Raw genomic sequence first — 18,567 nt, forward strand, 5'->3', positions numbered from 1 at the left:
GCTTTTCCAACACGGAGTTCATTGAATCAGCACTACTCTCGCTCCCCGAGTCCGACACATCGCTTAATGCGTATTTGTCGGCCTTGGCTTGCGACTCAGTCCTTCTCTTATCATCCTCCTTATTACAATTTGGTAATGAGTCGTTCATCTCTCAAAAATATTGGTAAAGGTTATCTCTGTCCGGATATGTTTGCAGTTTAAGTTGCTAATATTTTTTTTTTTTTTTTCGAAATACGTTTAAAGAACATTTTTTTTTTAAACAAATTTCCGTTCCCTCAATTTATTACAACTCTGTAGTTAGGTTTTAAACCACCTCAAATGACATATTCGCTTTGCTTGCAATGCCTGTTATTTTAATAGTTTTACAACACTGAGTTTATATTCGACTGCCTGGCAAAATGGCGAAGTGTTGCTGAAAGATTGAATTATTGTGATTTTCTAAATTAATACATAAATAAAACTGCGAACAAAGTAGAATAAGAAGTAAGTGTGAAATAAAATTGTGCAAATAAACTGAAATAGTGATTACAGAGCACCTTAAAGTGTAACCTAAGAATTTAGCATGTGTTGCGACGAGTAGACGTCAAATGTTCGAAATAGCAAAGTAAGAAGAGGACCAAAAGAAACGAAGCAGATTTCATTTTCGAACAGCGGTCACAGCGACAAATACAAAACTTGAAATGGATATAAATTTGGCTAAGCGTACCGTCGTGTATATAAAATAAATAAAAAAAGCATGTTGATTATTGTTATTCGCAGACTTCCCTTTAGAATAGTGTCTTTTTTTGTTTATCAAGGTTAACGTTTTATTATTATCTATTTGGTTGGCGAAAATAGATACTGGGGCTGGTATTACATCGATGGATGCATTTGCCACTTCCATGGTGGTAGCACGGTGACAGCTGATTTGTACTTTTGGTAATAGTCTAGTTGACGGGTCGACTGCTAATACGCTACCAAAAATATCGAGAGAGGTGTCAAACGACGCGTCTTGACATCAGTATTAATAATCCGAAGGCGGAAAATAAAAATTTTGACGCGTCCAAAAGATATTAACGAAAAACCGAAAAAAGACCCGCGGGTAGCTCCGAAACCGGGGGTCGGATCCATAGTATTTTTGCGCAGAACACCTTTCTGCGTTGGCGGCCTTTGGCCGCGCTTATAAAAAATAACCCTGAGCTACGCCATGCCAAGTCCGGGTGTGTGGTATAACCGTGGCTACCGCCACGGTGATGCACAATTTTTTTTGGGGGTACAACACAACAACAACCACATGAAAATCGCCAACTTCAACTGCAAATATCTCCGGACAGAGAAAAAATTTTTCTTTTCCGCCATCGGATTATTGTTCTCGAGATTAATACGCGTCGTTTGACACCTCGCTCGATATTTTTGGTAGCGTATTAGCAGTCGACCCCTCAACTAGACTATTACCGTACTTTTTTAGGTAATAGTCTAGTTGAGGAGTAGACTGCTAATACGCGGGAAAATTTTAGAATAGCACCCCCCGAGTTCGGGGTAAAACTTGGTATCAAATGAAAGAGGGAGCTCTCCCGATCACAAATATATATATTTTAAGGTGCGCAAGCTTATAATTTAAAAGTTATTTGTTGTTAAAGTTTGCAAATTTAGCAAATTTCTATAGCACTTTAAATTACAATTTACACATCTTTCAAAATCTTAATCCACATACAAATCTATATAAATTGGCAACGATAAACTTAAATTGCATTTTTGTATATTTCACATTTCATTTTTGTATTGTTTTTACTTATTAAAAATGTTTTTATTAAATAAATCGCGCTTTTGTAGTAACATGCAAATTTACATACATATATATATATATTGATGACATTACAAAGCTGTGCTGCCACATAAACAAAAAAAAACATATAAATATTACTTACGTTACCTTCAGTTAATAAAGAAAAAGGAAAATATATATTTTACTACTCATTTTGAAAAGTTAAAACACCTTTCCGCGTAGGCGGCCTTCGGCCGCGCTTATAAAAAATAACCCTGGGCTACGCCATGCCAAGTCCGGATGTGTGGTGTAACCGTGGCTACCGCCACGGTGATGTCCTTCTGCGTACTACAACATTCTGCGCAGAAGGGTGTACTACGCAGAAGGACATCACCGTGGCGGTAGCCACGGTTATACCACACACTCGGACTTGGCATGGCGTAGCCCAGGGTTATTTTTTATAAGCGCGGCCGAAGGCCGCCTATGCAGAAAGGTGTTCTACTCAGAATTACTGTGCATGGCGCAGCCGGTGTTGGATCGGCTAACATAACAATATACATAAGAGTTATAAGGTTATACCAACTCGTTCACGAATGCAAAAAAGAGCTTTTTAAAATTTTTGGTAAATAAAGACTAGAAAAGTTAAAGATATATATACATCAGATGAAAGGTATTTTTATGAGTTATTTTTCGATTCTGCACTTGTTCCGTTTTTTAGATGTGGCAGCACAGATTTGTAATGACATAAAATATATATACGTATACACATATAAAAGTTGTATAGAAATTTGTTTAACAACAAATAACTTTTAAATTATAAATTTGCGCACTTTAAAATATATATATTTGTGATCGGGAGAACCCCCTCTTTCATTTGATACCAAGTTAAACCCCGAACTCGAGGGGTGCTAAACTAAATCGCTGCCAATAAAAATTTTAACGCGTTCAAAAGATATTAACGAAAAACTGAAAAAAGACCCGCGGGTACCTCCGAAACCGGGGGTCGGATCCATAGTATTTTTGCGCAGAACACCTTTCTTCGTTGGCGGCCTTCGGCCGCCTTATAAAAAATAACCCTGGGCTACGCCATGCCAAGTCCGGGTGTGTGGTATAACCGTGGCTACCGCCACGGTGATGCACACTTTTTTTGTGGGTACGAACACAACAACAACCACATGGAAATCGCCAACTTCAACTGCAAATATCTCCGGACAGAGAAAAAATGTTTCTTTTCCGCCTTCGGATTATTGTTCTCGAGATTAATACGCGTATTTTGCGTAGCGTATTAGCAGTCGACCCCTCAACTAGACTGTTACCAACAAAAAACCGAAAAAAGACCCGGGGGACCTCCGAAGCCGGGGGTGGGATCCATAGTATTTTTGCGCAGAACACCTTTCTGCGTTGGCGGCCTTCGGCCGTGCTTATAAAAATAACGCTGGGCTACGCCATGCCAAGTCCGGGTATGTGGTATAACCGTGGCTACCGCCACGGTGATGCACAATGTTTTTTGTGGGTACAAACACAACAACAACCATATGAAAATCGCCAAATTCAACTGCAAATATCTCCGGACAGAGATAAAATTTTCCTTTTCCGCCTTCGGATTGTTGTTCTCGAGATTAATACGTGTCTTGACACTTCTCGATATCTTTTGACGCGTATTAGACTTTTACCCTTCTTTAATATGATGTGATACATCAACTTCCGGCGCTGTATGATTTTGACATCCATAGAATTTACAAAAACAAAGTACATGGACCTTTTTTTTATAATTGTAGACATGGTTCAATTATGTACAGCTTGGCTCAACTCATCAGCTGATTTTATTTATGTCATTGCATGGTCAAAGGAATTGTCAAAAGGAGATGGCAAATTCAAAATGAAACCAACACATTGGCAACATTTTACTTACATATACAAAAACTGCTAAGTTTTATGTTTCCATTCCATACCATTCGCACCAACACCAATACACAGATTTTGACAATTTGAACAGACATATTTTGTTGCTTTACAGATGAGCCAACCTGTATATAGTTGAACCATGATTGTAGGTATGTCCCCATGCCGCCACCTTGTATGGTTTCGCCATGGCCACTTCATATCGATAGTTTTTAGGGATTTTATTGTATATGCAGTCCACGGTAGTTGCCAGACTATGCTCAACTTTCAGTTCCTTTCAAAAAACGTGAGTACTCTATAAATAATGTAAGGAATACTCCTTTGGGAGTATAGGACTGATCCAAATCTACTCTGTATTCATACAAAAAATGTGCTCCAATTAACATTGCGATGTCCTAGGAGAGGAGTAGGTGATCCCACTCTCGCTTTGTTTGTGAGTATTCCATAGAGTACATACGTGAGGGTACTTTCCAAAGGACTTTCACTGTAGTACCCATGAAGCACCCACAGAGGATCCTATGCCAAAGTACTAAAGAGGAATTGTGTCGGAAAGAATTATCGGAGTGAATTTAATTTAAAATGAAAGTAAATGAAGAGGGGCAATACAACTTTTATATTTTATACCACGAATATTCTTACGTTATTTAGCATTTGCTTGAATAAAGAAACTAATATTTCTCTATACTACAGTATGTATACATGAAACCAGTGCGCGGTTGCATTTTATCAGAGTTGTCATAGTAAAATTTTATTATCAGTTATTTATATGCAATATTTTACTTTTGGCAACTCTGTTCGATCGTCATCGTGTCGTGATCACGGTCGTTAAAAAACGAGCAATGATCGGCTGATGGTGGTACGCAAACGCATTGCAAAGGAGTATTGTTAGAGTACTCCAACATGAAGAAAATGGAACACGTAATCCAACAATTTTTGCAGGGTTTTTTTTTACATCTATAGACGTTTACGCTTAAACTTTATATGGACTGCTAAGCGTCAAAATTTAAATACACCTCTGAAATTGCTGCGCATAATATTAGTACTAGTAAATTTCAATACACAGATTCAACTGAAATATGTGTCTCTGTTTCACCTCAACACCAATTCTATGTATCACTTCTTAAAAAGGTGCGTGGCCACAATTTATCGCAACTGATTCAACTATATGTTATACACAGACATACATCAGAGGGTTGTGTCTCCGCTTTTCGGTACACTCTGAGCTGTAGCTAGTTGTTTAACCACTGCCGCTAAATGGGTCTCCTAAAGATTATCTAAGAGAGGATAAGCGTTTTTTTTACGCGCAAACGTAAACGTATACGCGTGTAAAAAAAGAAAACTGCTAATAACATATTCTGCCCTGGGCAGAATATTATATTGTAGTGGCATATCGACATAAACATATACAATATCATGACTAAAATTGAAAATTTTAGATAAAAAAAATTGCGAAATTATAAAAATTAAAATTGTCGACTGCGGCGCTTTCATTGAATAAATAAAAGAAGTCAATTTTTTTTTTAAATTTCCTATCACATAAAATTAAAAAAAATCTTCCGCGCCGCTTTTATTGAATAAGTAAACAAAAATAATTTTTTTTTTAATTTCCTGTCACCAAAAATGAAAACTTTCCCCTGGGCGCTTTTGCTCAATTAATAAAAGAATGTTATATTTCGTAAAATATTTACTGAAAAATATTGCGTTTAAAACGTATCTCTGTTCTTTAGCACCATTACAAATTGTTCAGAGAATTGCAATAAAACAAAATACATAAATAGTGTATATTTGTTTGCATATATGTCGACCTGCCACCACCTTATCCCACAGGAAACCACAAGTAATGTAAATTGTTGCGGAACTGGCAACACTGTTCACCACTTAATGTGTTTAATTGCCACAATAAAATAAACGACAATGATACCGAGCGGTTTTTCGCGAATTATTTTTAAAGGGCTAAAAGATTATAATTTCCGCATTTGGATTCTGAATCTTGACGAAAATGCGCGTCCTCCGACAAGTTCGACCCGAATTTCAGGTGCGAAAGTTAAATTGCAATATTACCAAATTTCGGAGCTTGAATGCTTTTTCATAAACTAAGAGTTTCCTAGAATTCTGAATGATAATTATTTGATTTTTAGGACCTCCTCTTCATCTCCAAAAAAAAAAAGATGAAAAATCGTGCACTATTCAAATTATTCCCCGACGAGAGTTTAAGCCTGGCACTTTGGCCGCTTAAACTGAGATGAGTATCAAGATTTTATGTGATCGGATAAAGTGTCAAGGTTAAAGCTGGAGACATTGGTGCTTTATCGGTAATCGTATCGGTAACCTTTTAACAGCTGATTCGACCAACCTTATGAGAATCAATGCAATCGATTATTGGTGCCGCTAAGATCGTAACCGTATCGTAGCCAACCAATTGGGTTTTGGTTTACCGTCGTAACGATAAACAGCTGATTACGTTAGGGATACGGATACAGCGATACGACATACGGCACCAATGACTCCAGCTTAAAGTCTGGTGAACTTTAACTGGAGTTTAAACCTGCATTGAAAAACCAAGCATTGATCGTTTTAACCCCAAAACATCATAGGATATCTCCACTTGAGCTTTATTCGAGATTTAGGCATCTAAAAGGATTTTATGTTCAATCTTGCAAGTTGTAGCACACAAAAATTCAATCTCGAAATCCGGAAGATTTAAATTAAATCTTTAATTATTGTAAATCATTAAATCTTTAATCATTACATGGCGGTCACCGTGGTGTGATGGTAGCTCCTCCTGTCACACCGTATGCCCTGGGTTCGCACCCCGGGCAAAGCAACATCAAAATTTTAGAAATAAGGTTTTTCAATTAGAAGAAAATTTGTCTAAGCGGGGTCGCCCCTCGGCAGTGTTGGCAAGCAGTCCGAGTGTATTTCTGCCATGAAAAATTCTTAGTGAAAACTCATCTGCCTTGCAGATACCGTTCGGAGTCGGTCCTGTCCGGCCAATTTGTAGGGAAAATCAAGAGCACGACGCAAATTGGGATAGAAGCTCGGCCTTAGATCCTTTCGGAGGTTATCGCGCCTTACATTTTTTTTAATCATTGCAATATTTTAGGTATGGCAACCTACAATTCCTATGTAGTGTAATTTTTGATAGGAAAATATTTTAATGCAGTTTTAAATTCAGGGATGCCAGCATCATTTTGAAGATTTATATTGCCAAACGTGGCTAAAATAAAAAATTTAACAAAATGGTATAAATGATCAGATATGTCTTTGCTTAGTAGAACATTTGAAAATGTAGATGTCCAATTCGAAAATGATAATTTTTTTGTGGCTGTAAAACTTCACAAGAATTGAAATTGGTGGTGGAACCATAGTGCAGGTTAAAATATGAGATTTAAAAATATTTTAAATAAATTTAATTTTGAACACACTGGTGTACACTAGGTAAAACACATGTGTCACTTCATGCTAAGCAGAGCGCTGCTCGACCTGTTAAAACAACATTTTATGCATAGAATTAGTGTTGGGTAACAAAAACCCCAAACAAGCACACAAAAAATGCCAATTTGTTCCATTATTTCAGCTGTTTTACTAATTTAAAATCTGAAATTTATTTCCCAAATAATTTGTATCTTCAAATATAGTTTGCATTAACAAAATCAATATATTGTGTGGTTGAAAAACATGGTTCAGAATTTCATACAGTCAGGTACTATTGAACTGTCTCAAACCTAGACATACCATAACTTTTAGTATTTCTCGTAGTTTTCAATAATATTTCCAATTCTTTTTAAAAGTATTCTAGTAGAAACTACATTTGTGGAACGTATTTTTAATTTTGTCCATTTCAAAAAGTAAATTTTTTACACTATACAGTCAAAACATAAAAAGTTTGGTGTTTTTTTTTAGGATTTGAAATGTAATCAGATCCTTTGATGAGGGAAAAAGGAACTGATTTCTTTTCCCTATTACTTGTTCTTTGGAATTGAGGGAAATATAATTCCTAGGGCAGTAATTACTGTCCAGTTCTGTTCGTAGTTCACCACATCCAATTCCATACAAAAACTTAGATCAAATCCTCTCATTCGGTCACTCGTTGTTATATCTATTAAGGGCCAATTATCCTTCAAACAACGCGAGTACTCCATAAATAGTGTAAGGAATACTCCTTTGGGAGTATAGGAGTGCTCCAAAACTAATCTGTATTCATACAAAAAATGTGCCCCAATTAACATTGCGATGTTCTAGGAGAGGAGTAGGTGATCCCACTCTCGCTTTGCTTGTTAGTATTGCATAAAGTACATACGTGAGAGTACTTTCCAAAGTACTCTCACTGTAATACTCCATGAAGCACCCACAGAGGATCATATGCCAAAGTACTAAAGAGGAATTGTGTCGGAAAGAATTATCGGAGTGAATTTAATTTAAAATGAAAGTAAATGAAGAGGGGCAATACAACTTTTATATTTTATACCACGAATATTCTTACGTTATTTAGCATTTGCTTGAATAAAGAAACTAATATTTCTCTATACTACAGTATGTATACATAAAACCAGTGCGCGGTTGCATTTTATCAGAGTTGCCATAGTAAAATTTTATTATCAGTTATTTATATGCAATATTTAACTTTTGGCAACTCTGTTCGATCGTCATCGTGTCGTGATCACGGTCGTTAAAAAACGAGCAATGATCGGCTGATGGTGGTCCGCAAACGCATTGCAAAGGAGTACTGTTATAGTACTCCAACATGAAGAAAATGGAACACGTAATTCAACAATTTTTGCAGGGTAAACTTCCTTAACCCTAACATCATAGTCGTGACCATACCCATATCCATAACCATCTCCAATGTAATCGAGTAATGGTGCCTTAACCTAAAAACCGCGAAAAATAAGTATCTTAGTCAAAACGTATCCAAAACAAATAAAATCAACTAAAAGTTAATAAATTCTCCAACTCAAATATTTTTAGGTAATGGATATGGCGAAAAACCAATTGGTTGGCTATGGTATGGTTATGGCGTTAGCGCTATGGTATGGCACCATTAATCGATTACATTGGTTTCCATAAGGTTGGTTCGATCAGCTGTTTTATCTGGTTATGGATAAGTCACCATTAATTGACCCTTTAGTCAGAAGCAATACATTTAATGGAAACAGAAGAGATAATTGTTAGGGAAATTGCTAGTTGGATACGGATTTTCAGTAGCAGTTGAAACTATAGCTAGAGTATACGAGAGTTTAACCCACCACTTTGGCCGAACTGAAGAATTTTAAGTAAACGGTTCAAGCTTGAAACAAGCTTTTAAGCAAAATGTATAAAGGAGTGCAGTGTAGTCGACATTTATAGCTTTTTTCTTTTCTGAAATAAATTGTTGCCTAAGTAAATAGTAACACCTTAATATAGTTACTCATACCCCAGAAAATTTTCAACATTTCTTCAGTTAAAATCGCAAAAATGTATAAAGGAGTGCAGTGTAGTCAACACTTAAGGCGGTGGCACAATGACACTTTTCATATAGATGCGTTTAACACAAGCTTATGCATTCCAATAACATCGCCACAATCAACCAAGATGTTGAAGGAACTTCAGACTTGGCAGTTGAAGTTTATTACGCCTTGCCCATTCACATACAAAATTTCGCGAAGCACTGTTGTAAACATTCTCTCTATACAACAAAAATACTTGCTAACATATTTTGTGTCGTATTCCATTTTAATATGGCAGTTTTTAATTGTGAAAAATGTTAGAAAATTTACCAACCAGTGGGAAAAATAATTTCGGGAAAATTTTAGAATAGCACCCCCGAGTTCGGGGTAAAACTTGGTATCAAATGAAAGAGGGAGTTGTCCCGATCACAAATATATATATTTTAAAGTGCGCACACTTATAATTTAAAAGTTATTTGTTGTTAAAGTTTGCAAATTTAGCAAATTTCTATAGCACTTTAAATTACAATTTACATATCTTTCAAAACCTTAATCCACATACATATCTATATAAATTGTCAACGATAAACTTAAATTGCATTTTTGTATATTTCATATTTAATTTTTGCATTGTTTTTACTTATTATAAATGTTTTTATTAAATCAATCGCGCTTTTGTAGCAACATGCAAATTTACATACATATATATATATATATATTGATGACATTACAAAGCTGTGCTGGCACATAAACAAAAAAAAAAAAAAATATAAATATTACTACCTTTCAGCTAATAAAGAAAAAGGAAAATATATATTTTTACTACTCATTTTGAGAAGTTGAAACACCTTTACGCGTAGGCGGCCTTCGGCCCCGCTTATAAAAAATAACCTATGCTACGCCATGCCAAGTGCGGGTGTGTGGAATAACCGTGGCTACCGACTTGGCATGGCGTAGCCCAGGTTATTTTTTATAAGCGCGGCCGAAGACCGCCTATGCAGAAAGGTGTTCTACGGAGAATTACTGTGCATGGCGCAGCCGGTGTTGGATCGGCTAACATAACAATAAACAAATTTTCGGTAAATAAAGACTAGAAAAGTTAAAGATATATATACATCAGATGAAAGGTATTTTTATAAGTTATTTTTAGATTCTGCAGTTGTTCCGTTTTTTGATGTGGCAGCACAGATTTGTAATGTCATAAAATATATATACGTATACACATATAAAAGTTGTATAGAAATTTGCAAACTTTAACAACAAATAGCTTTTAAATCATAAGTTTGCGCACTTTAAAATATATATATATGTGATCGGGAGTACTCCCTCTTTCATTTGATACCAAGTTAAACCCCGAACTCGGGGGGTGCTAAACTAAATCGCTGCCATAATTTCACTTGCAAAGTGTGCCAACACCCTTAGCCAAAGCAAATGTCAAATTCTTCTTCTTATGATTTGCTTGTAACAAAATTGGAAAGTTGGTTACTTTTAAATATCAGATGGCGCTAGTGTCGCTCATTCTAGCATTCTCCATAAAAATACATGCAATCTACTCATAATGCATAAGGATATGTTAAACTCATCTATATGAAAAACTGCTTATGTGTCGGAGCCATTGTAAACTTTACCAAGTAGCGCAACTAACAGCTGATCGCTGAAAACTTGCACACACACACACACATCACTAATGGCCATATTACGGAAATCTTAGGAAAATTGAAGTTAAATTTTTAAACAGACATAAAATGTTATAATTTTGGAATATATAGCATCTAGGACACCTTAATTGCAGTAATTGAAAGAAAATGTTTGCTTATACTCAAGTATTTAATTATTTTTTCTAAATTTATCTTTAATATTGATGCAATGATTGATCCAATGCAACTCTGGTCTTCCTACTGTTCTTCATTTCACCCCATTCGAGTGCCTATTTTCACGGCCTGCGAGTGCTTTCCACTCTATTCGCAACATAACCTCGAATTAAGCTGCCAAACTATATAGTAAACAATGGTCGGAGCTGTTATTGGTTAACTGGTCCCTGACAAATGCTCTAGTCAAATTAGGTAACGTGAGTAGTATTTCAAATTGTTTTTTAGCGATACATTAAATGATCGATCATGGTTTCGATAACTTGTACCAACACAGTTGCGCCAAATTTCTTTCCATTAGTCATTTCGAACTCGCTCTATCTACAGTGTGTAACGGTAACCCTATTAATAAGCGAACCCGAAGTTTGCGGCGAATACCAGCATTGACGAATGAGGCCAGCGAGCCAAGTTGCATTACAGCTGTTTCTGTGTGTGCAAGCGTGATGACAAATTCCACTGCAAAGCATGGTAAAGTAGTTAGAACGATATAGCAATAGCGTTTCACTGTTTTTCGAAAATAAAGGCACAGCGCTGCCAAATACGAACATTCAGCAAAGGAACAGACGGAATTCTTCCAACGAGGCGACTTCGAAAAACTCTTCTGATTAACTAATTGACAATTTCTAGCAGAAAAAGTGTGAAATAGTGCATTTATTGTGGAATAAAGAGAAAATCTACGATTACAACTGTTGCAAGAATAATTAAAACTGATCTGAAGAAAAAAATTTTTTTCTGGTGTTGCGTGTGCGCGTGTAAAATTGTTTGCATACTGGCGGGGCACTTTTGATGAGTCTTTGCCACCATGCAAAAAGAAAGAAAAATGTTTTGACACTGCGACTAACGCGCAAGCAAACAAAGGAAAATATTTTGTAAAAAAAATTGGATGTCCTCCCTCTTTCAATTCTCACTGAAAATATATAGATATCCAATACGGATCCATATTGTGCGTCGTGTCCGGGTTTATTTTTACAAAAATTTCCTTCACTGTACGGTGCCGTTTTCGTGTCATCGCCAACGTCGTCGTTGTGTACATCGCCTTTCCTTCACTTCAATTATTACGAATAATAAAATATGCTTTGCTTATTTGCATTCACTTTTTATTGAAGTGCACATTGTGAAATAAAGGAAATTAATTTTTCTCTTTATAAAAAATTCTCTGCTGGAGGTTTATCATCTGAACGGAGTGTGTGTGAGATTTTGGTGGCAGATGCAGCTTGATAACACACAAAAATATACATACATACGCTGGAGAAATAAGACGCAAATATTTAGCTCAGCTGGAAAATAAAGGTAAGCCCTGTTAGTTATTTAATATGTTCCTTACTAATGATAAGTACTTCCTTCTTTAATAGCTTTTTCAAAACGCAAATGCACATCTAAACTTATTTTAACAGAGCCCAAATCTATATTTTGTTTGTTCATTTATTTCCATTCGATATGAACTTACTTTCTATATCCGCCATGTTTTTGCCTTTGCAGTTGTCTGGTTGTCCTCGATATTGCGAGGACATTGACTGAGATTAAATTGAAGTTGCTCAGTTTTTGTTTTGTGTTGATATATATATTTTTAAAATGATTTAAGGTCTTTCAGTTCTTAATCTTAAATAATTATGGGTACAAAATAATTAGAATACCAAAATGTTAGAATACGGGATTCAAGGGATTGTGTAGCGCAATATATAGCTTCTCCAACCCAATTGTCAACCTCACCTTCGAGCGGCGAATCCCGTTTCACTAACAGACGAGGCTCTGGCGACCCCAAGCTCCTCATGGAACTTGAGGGTGGGGAGGGAGGGATGGCCTGAAGGTTTAATGTGGCCATATAAATCGTTCCCGAGATGGTCGGGCCAGCACCTTAATGGTGCTGTGTTACCGGAGCGTATCGGATCTGTGTCCGACAAAGGACCATCACATCGATAACACTCCCCAAAGCCTTCGCGGAGTAACCTAATCGCTACAACAACAACAACAATACCTTAAATGTAAGCAACCTCCAGTGGTTTTTTCGCATATATAAATAGTAGATTTGTGAACAGTTTGTACTTTGTCCTTGGCAAACTTAACTGGCATTTGTAAGGAATCAGCCAGCAGGAGCAATAAGGTCTTCATTGCGTTTGAATGTGGAAGGGCACTTTTCTGTACACGACTTCCTGGTGGTTGTTGTAGGTGCTATATTGCGCAGACATACGCAGTCCTTTATAGTATATGAATCAGGCACGCTCCTGTACTTGCAACGTGTGGTACTAGCCCACCTGACGTGGGAAAGTTTTGACCCCTCGAACTGTCGGTTTTGGGTGGTTTAGTGGGGGAATATTGCGAGTAGCACCCATCAGTTCCACCAAGATGAAAAGAGCGTCGTAAAAAAGAGATATCTTACCATGCGCCTTGTTGAACATAGTGCTGAAAATGAAATTCGAGAAACAGAACTTAACTATGGACGCGACATTATTGCCATTACTATGGTATATTGGTACCTGCCAGCGCTCAAGCTACCCAGAGTTACGCCTAGATGCAATTGTTCACGTTATTTTCTTGGACGATATATCTACTGGTCGAAAAAGCAGTATGATTTCAACGCTGTTGTGGTGGTTTTGAAAGCTTTCAATATGCTCTAAATTTAGCGATAAAGGCACTCCCCGAATTTTTGTTTTTTGAGTATTATCGATGATCTTTTTTGACGAATAGACTCCTGAATGTCGAAATCGAAAACTGTAAGTTTCGGCTGTTTATGACAACCTGAGTGACGAGCTTCAGCTTTTTCGTTAAATTAATGCTCTAGCCGATTCTGCAATTCGTAGAATGACAATAACCTTGGTGATTGGTATCAGGCCAATATCCTATTTTAAATGTTAAAAAACGCGTAAACTTATATGTCATTCCCTAAGTCCGCAAAGTTTCATTCGTCTTACGATATTTCATGACTATGTTGATTTAAATACAATAAAATAAATGCAAGGCGCTATAACGTACATTCGGGGGCCGACAACGCTTTGATGTTGCTTTACTTGGGGCTACCGCCAAACGGATGTACCCAGCGGGTTAGTGGGTTAGAATATACCCGCGGTAGGTATGCCTGCGTAAGAGGCGAAAGAAATACCAGATTACAGGAGTTGTTACACTGGGTGTGACGTTTGATCAGGATCTACATTTTGGTGAGCACGCAGCGGCAATTGTACCAAAAATCCAGAGCCGTAATAAAATCCTTAAAATCTCTTGCTGGAACACCATCTACATAATGTGGCAAGAATACTCCCCATCAGGGAGAGAAATGAAATGCTAACCAAAGAGGTCCTGTTGAATACCCAGAAACCTGGGCATCCGAACAGGCATCTGATTTATGAGCCAACACCGCCCATGGGCTTAAGGAGTCATCTCCGTAAGCATTATGAGGAAATACGGCACCTGAGAACACAGCCGTACGAAGCCAAAAAAACACGCAGGTCCTCAGTGAACTCCACAAAAAGGCGTTGGACCTCTATGCCAGGAATTGCTCGGTGAATCCTGTACTCAAAGAATAATGCCCTAAACTTGCAGAAGAGGAACGCACACTTCCTATTGAAACGCGAGTCACTGTAGCTCAACTTCAATCTGGATACTGTAACAGGTTAACTCTTACCTATCCAGAATCAACCCCGACATACAAAACATACATATGTCCTGCTGGTAACGTGTCCCACATGACACCAACCATCTCTTCAACTATATTGTGAAACCAACGCCTCTAACACCCCTCTCATTATGGTCCACCCCTGTTGAAACAGAAAGTTTCCTAGGACTCCCGTAGAGTATATTGATGACAATTTGTCATCGGTGGCGAATTCTGTTTCATTAACAGCCGAGGCTCTGGCGACCCCGAACTCCTCATTTATCTAGAGGGTGGGAGGGCGGTTTGGCCAAGAAGGTCGTTTGTGGTCATAACACGTCGTTCCCGAGATGGTCGGGCTTGGTACCGGAACGTACCGGATCTGCATCCGCCAAACAACCATCAACATCGATAACACTCCCCAAGGCCTTCGGGAAGTGTCCTTATCGCTACAACAACAACAGTTGTGATTTGGTTGACAAAGTTAAGTGAATCTAAACAAAACCGTATAACTTTTCTTAGAACCCTTTCAATTCTGCAACATGTCTGCTGTAGGTTGGATTCCAGACAACTGAGGAGTAACTATTCTAGTTTTGCGTGAACAAGAGGGGTATAAAGAGCCTTCTGGTATAGGGATCTTTAGAGTCCTTTGCATATCTACAAAGGAAGGAAGATTTCTGTAAGCCTTGGAAAGCATATAAGATTAAGAGGTTGAAAAATAAGCGTAACAAACTCAATAACTTATTCAAGGCAGATTCAGATAATATCCTTCTCAGAGAACAGGTCACTACCAGTGTGCGTCAATTTAATATCCTTGACAAATTCCTTTACAATCGCTATATGGGTAGGCTCGAAAATGAGCTTAAAGAAAATCCTAAATCCTTTTGGAACTTTATCCGCTCCAAACGTGGTTCGACGAATATACCGATCTGCATGAGCTTTAATGGTTTACGCTCCCAGTCCCTACCATAAACAGTTTAGCTATTTGCTGCTTTCTTTAAATCAAACTTTGATGATGCTACTGTAGATCTGAATGGCTCTTATTCGCGATCCGGGCTCTATGATCGTCTAGATTTTGGCTCCCTCGTGATCTCCGGCGACGACGTCAGCAATGCTATGTCCTCCCTTAAACCCTCGTTAAAATGTGACAGTGATGGCCTCTGTGCCTTTGTCCTGAAGTTCTGTAGTTTATCTTTGTGCATACCTCTTCGGCATATATTCAATGTATCCCTGTCTTCCGGAACTTTTATTTTTCGATAGGTGGAAAAAAAGTTCCATTTGTCCAATCTTTAAAGCTGGCAATAAAAATGACGTCTCTAATTATAGGCCTATCGCCAAACTAACAGTTTGCTCGAAGCTTTTTGATAAAATTATAAAAGAGAAGCTAACTTTTGTCATCAAAAGCGTCATTGAGCCATGCCAACATGGGTTTGTGGCTGGCCGCTCGACTGTTACGAACCCGTTTTCTGATTTCTGCATCTCTGCATTTCAGGACGGTTGCCAGGTAGATACTGTATACACCGATTTCACGAAGGCTTTCGATAAAGTATCTCATAAAATCTTATTATTTAAACTGGAATGCATTGGATTTCACTCTGTTTTCCTATCATGGTTAAAATCTTATTTGTCGAATAGGTCCTTGTGCGTCGAAATTGAAGACTGTAAGTCCCAGCCTTTCTTGGCAACATCCGGGGTACCTCAGGGTAGCATTCTTGGTCCTCTTTTATTTGTGCTCTTTATTAATGACATTTGTTCCTGCTTTAACTTGTCTGATTTCCTTTTATATGCAGACGATCTTAAGATTTTTCGTAGAATTAATGGCCCGTCAGATGCAGTGCTCCTACAAAATGATCTAAATAATCTTGTTGCTTGGTGTAATGCCAATAGTCTACTTAAATGTCAAAAAATGCTTTCAAATGTCTTTTTCTAAGTCGTCTACCCTGCATACCAAGCCCTATGGTATTTCAGGTGTTCCACTAGCTTCTGTTAAAGAAGTTATTGATCTAGGTGTTGTCTTCGACACCTCTTTCTCCTTCGTTAGTCATATCTGTTATGTCCTTCCGAAGGCTTACAGAAACCTTGCCTTCCTTCGTAGATATGCAAAAGACTTTAAGGATCCCTATACCAGGAAGGCACTTTTTATCTCTTTAGTTCGCTCAAAATTAGAATACGCCTCAGTTGTCTGGAATCCTATCTATAGTGGCCACTCTGCCAGAATAGAAAGGGTTCAAAGAAAATTCATTAGATTTTGCTTAATTTCTATTAACTTTGACGGCCACCGTGGTGTGATGGTAGCGTGCTCCGCCTATCACACCGTATGCCCTGGGTTCAACTCCCGGGCAAAGCAACATCAAAATTTTAGAAATAAGATTTTTCAATTAGAAGAAATTTTTCTAAGCGGGGTCGCCCCTCGGCAGTGTCTGGCAAGCGCTCCGATTATATTTCTGCCATGAAAAGCTCTCAGTGAAAAGTCATCTGCCTTGCAGATGCCGTTCGGAGTCGGCATAAAACATGTAGGTCCCGTCCGGCCAATTTGTAGGGAAAAATCAAGAGGAGCACGACGCAGATTGGAAGAGAAGCTCGGCCTTAGATCTCTTCGGAGGTTATCGCGCCTTACATTTTTTTTTTTATACTTATCAATCTCCGGTTGAAATCCGGAGAGCTGCGCATCTACTAATGTTTGTTTAGGAATCTTTATTGATTCCTCAAAAGTTTATTAAAATATAACTAAATTTACAATGTCAATGTTTGTACATTAAAAGAATAAAAATAATATTGCGTTATAACTCCAAGCGAATACTCAACAGAATTGTATTTTTTTGTTTCTGGAAACTTCTTGCGCAGCGTTGCCATTCGAAACGCCCAAACCATGTAGTAGGGTATCCAACCCTACATCACTCCCCTCCTAAAATGAGCGGCCGTAATTGTTGAAACTATGCCGTTTTACTATACGTTGCTATCGTATCTTCCTTTGGTAAATACGCGGGTTTTAGCCTATCTATTGAGACCGTGACCTGCTTGGTGCCAATTAAAATGGTGTATGTCTTTGGAAATCTGTTGATCACTAAATAGGGCCCATCATATGGAGCTTTAAGAGGCCGATGTATGGTATCATCCCGTAAAAACACATGGCTGCAAAAACGGAGGTCCTTGGGAACAAACACAGGTGCCTTTCCGTGTTGTGATGTTTGTGTAGGTCGAAGTTGCTCGAAATGTTGTCTGAGCTTTTGTAAATACATCGGCTCATCCACCGTTGCCTCGCGCGGACTTTCGAAAAAATCCCCGGGAAGTCGAATCGGCTGTCCATACAGCATTTCAGCCACCGAAACTCCCAGGTTTTCTTTCACCGCTGTCCTTAATCCCAGTAGAACTATAGGTAGTAAATCAACCCAATCTACGTCCGCCATGTGGCATCTTAATGCTGCATTTAGCACGCGGTGCCATCTCTCCACCATGCCGTTCGCCTGGGGGTGATAACTTGTCGTGTGTATATGTTTTGCGCCCAATAACTTGGCCAGATGAGTAAATAAACTGCTTTCAAACTGCCTACCCTGATCTGTCGTGATGAACTTCGGCACCCCGTATTTACTGATCCACCCGTTGAGTAGCTCTCTTGCAACCGTTTCCGCTGTCATGTCTGCTAGCGGGAAAGCCTCGATCCACCTCGAAAATCTGTCGACGCATGTTAGGCAATAAGTGTAACCGCGTGACATGGGAAACGGCCCGACGATGTCCACATTAAGATGTTCGAAGCGTTTACTGGGAACGGCAAAATTCTCCAATGCACTCTTAGTATGCCGGGCGACTTTGCATCTTTGGCAAGCGGAACAACACCGGACCCGTGCTCTTATATCCTTGCTCATTCCTTTCCATACGAAACTATTCGCTATCAATTTGACCGTTGCTCTCGCTCCCGGGTGTGCGAGGCCGTGAGTGGCATCGAAAACCACTTGCCGCAGGGACTTTGGAACGTATGGCCTTATCCTCCCAGTCGAATCGTCGCAAAATATATCGAGTCCCCCGTCGTGATGTTTATATTTTATT

At 38.3% G+C, this 18,567-nt stretch overlaps 1 protein-coding gene across 3 annotated transcripts in view; it reads left to right on the forward strand.

Annotated features, from left to right (window-relative positions):
- Positions 1-360: 360 nt before the first annotated feature.
- Positions 361-18,567, forward strand: part of dco (discs overgrown) — a 65,928-nt gene continuing 47,721 nt past the window's right edge. The window contains exons 1-2 of one of the 3 annotated variants that reach the window (XM_067761162.1): positions 361-483; positions 12,047-12,230. The gene's annotated coding sequence lies outside the window, so the exon portion shown is untranslated. Of the gene's footprint in view, positions 484-11,463; positions 12,231-18,567 lie in introns of all 3 variants that reach the window. The other 2 variants (XM_067761163.1, XM_067761161.1) reach the window with 2 other exon arrangements.

The sequence above is a fragment of the Eurosta solidaginis genome, chromosome 1 (genome assembly GCF_040869045.1).
Source record: "Eurosta solidaginis isolate ZX-2024a chromosome 1, ASM4086904v1, whole genome shotgun sequence".
NCBI classification, from domain to species: Eukaryota; Metazoa; Arthropoda; class Insecta; order Diptera; family Tephritidae; genus Eurosta; species Eurosta solidaginis.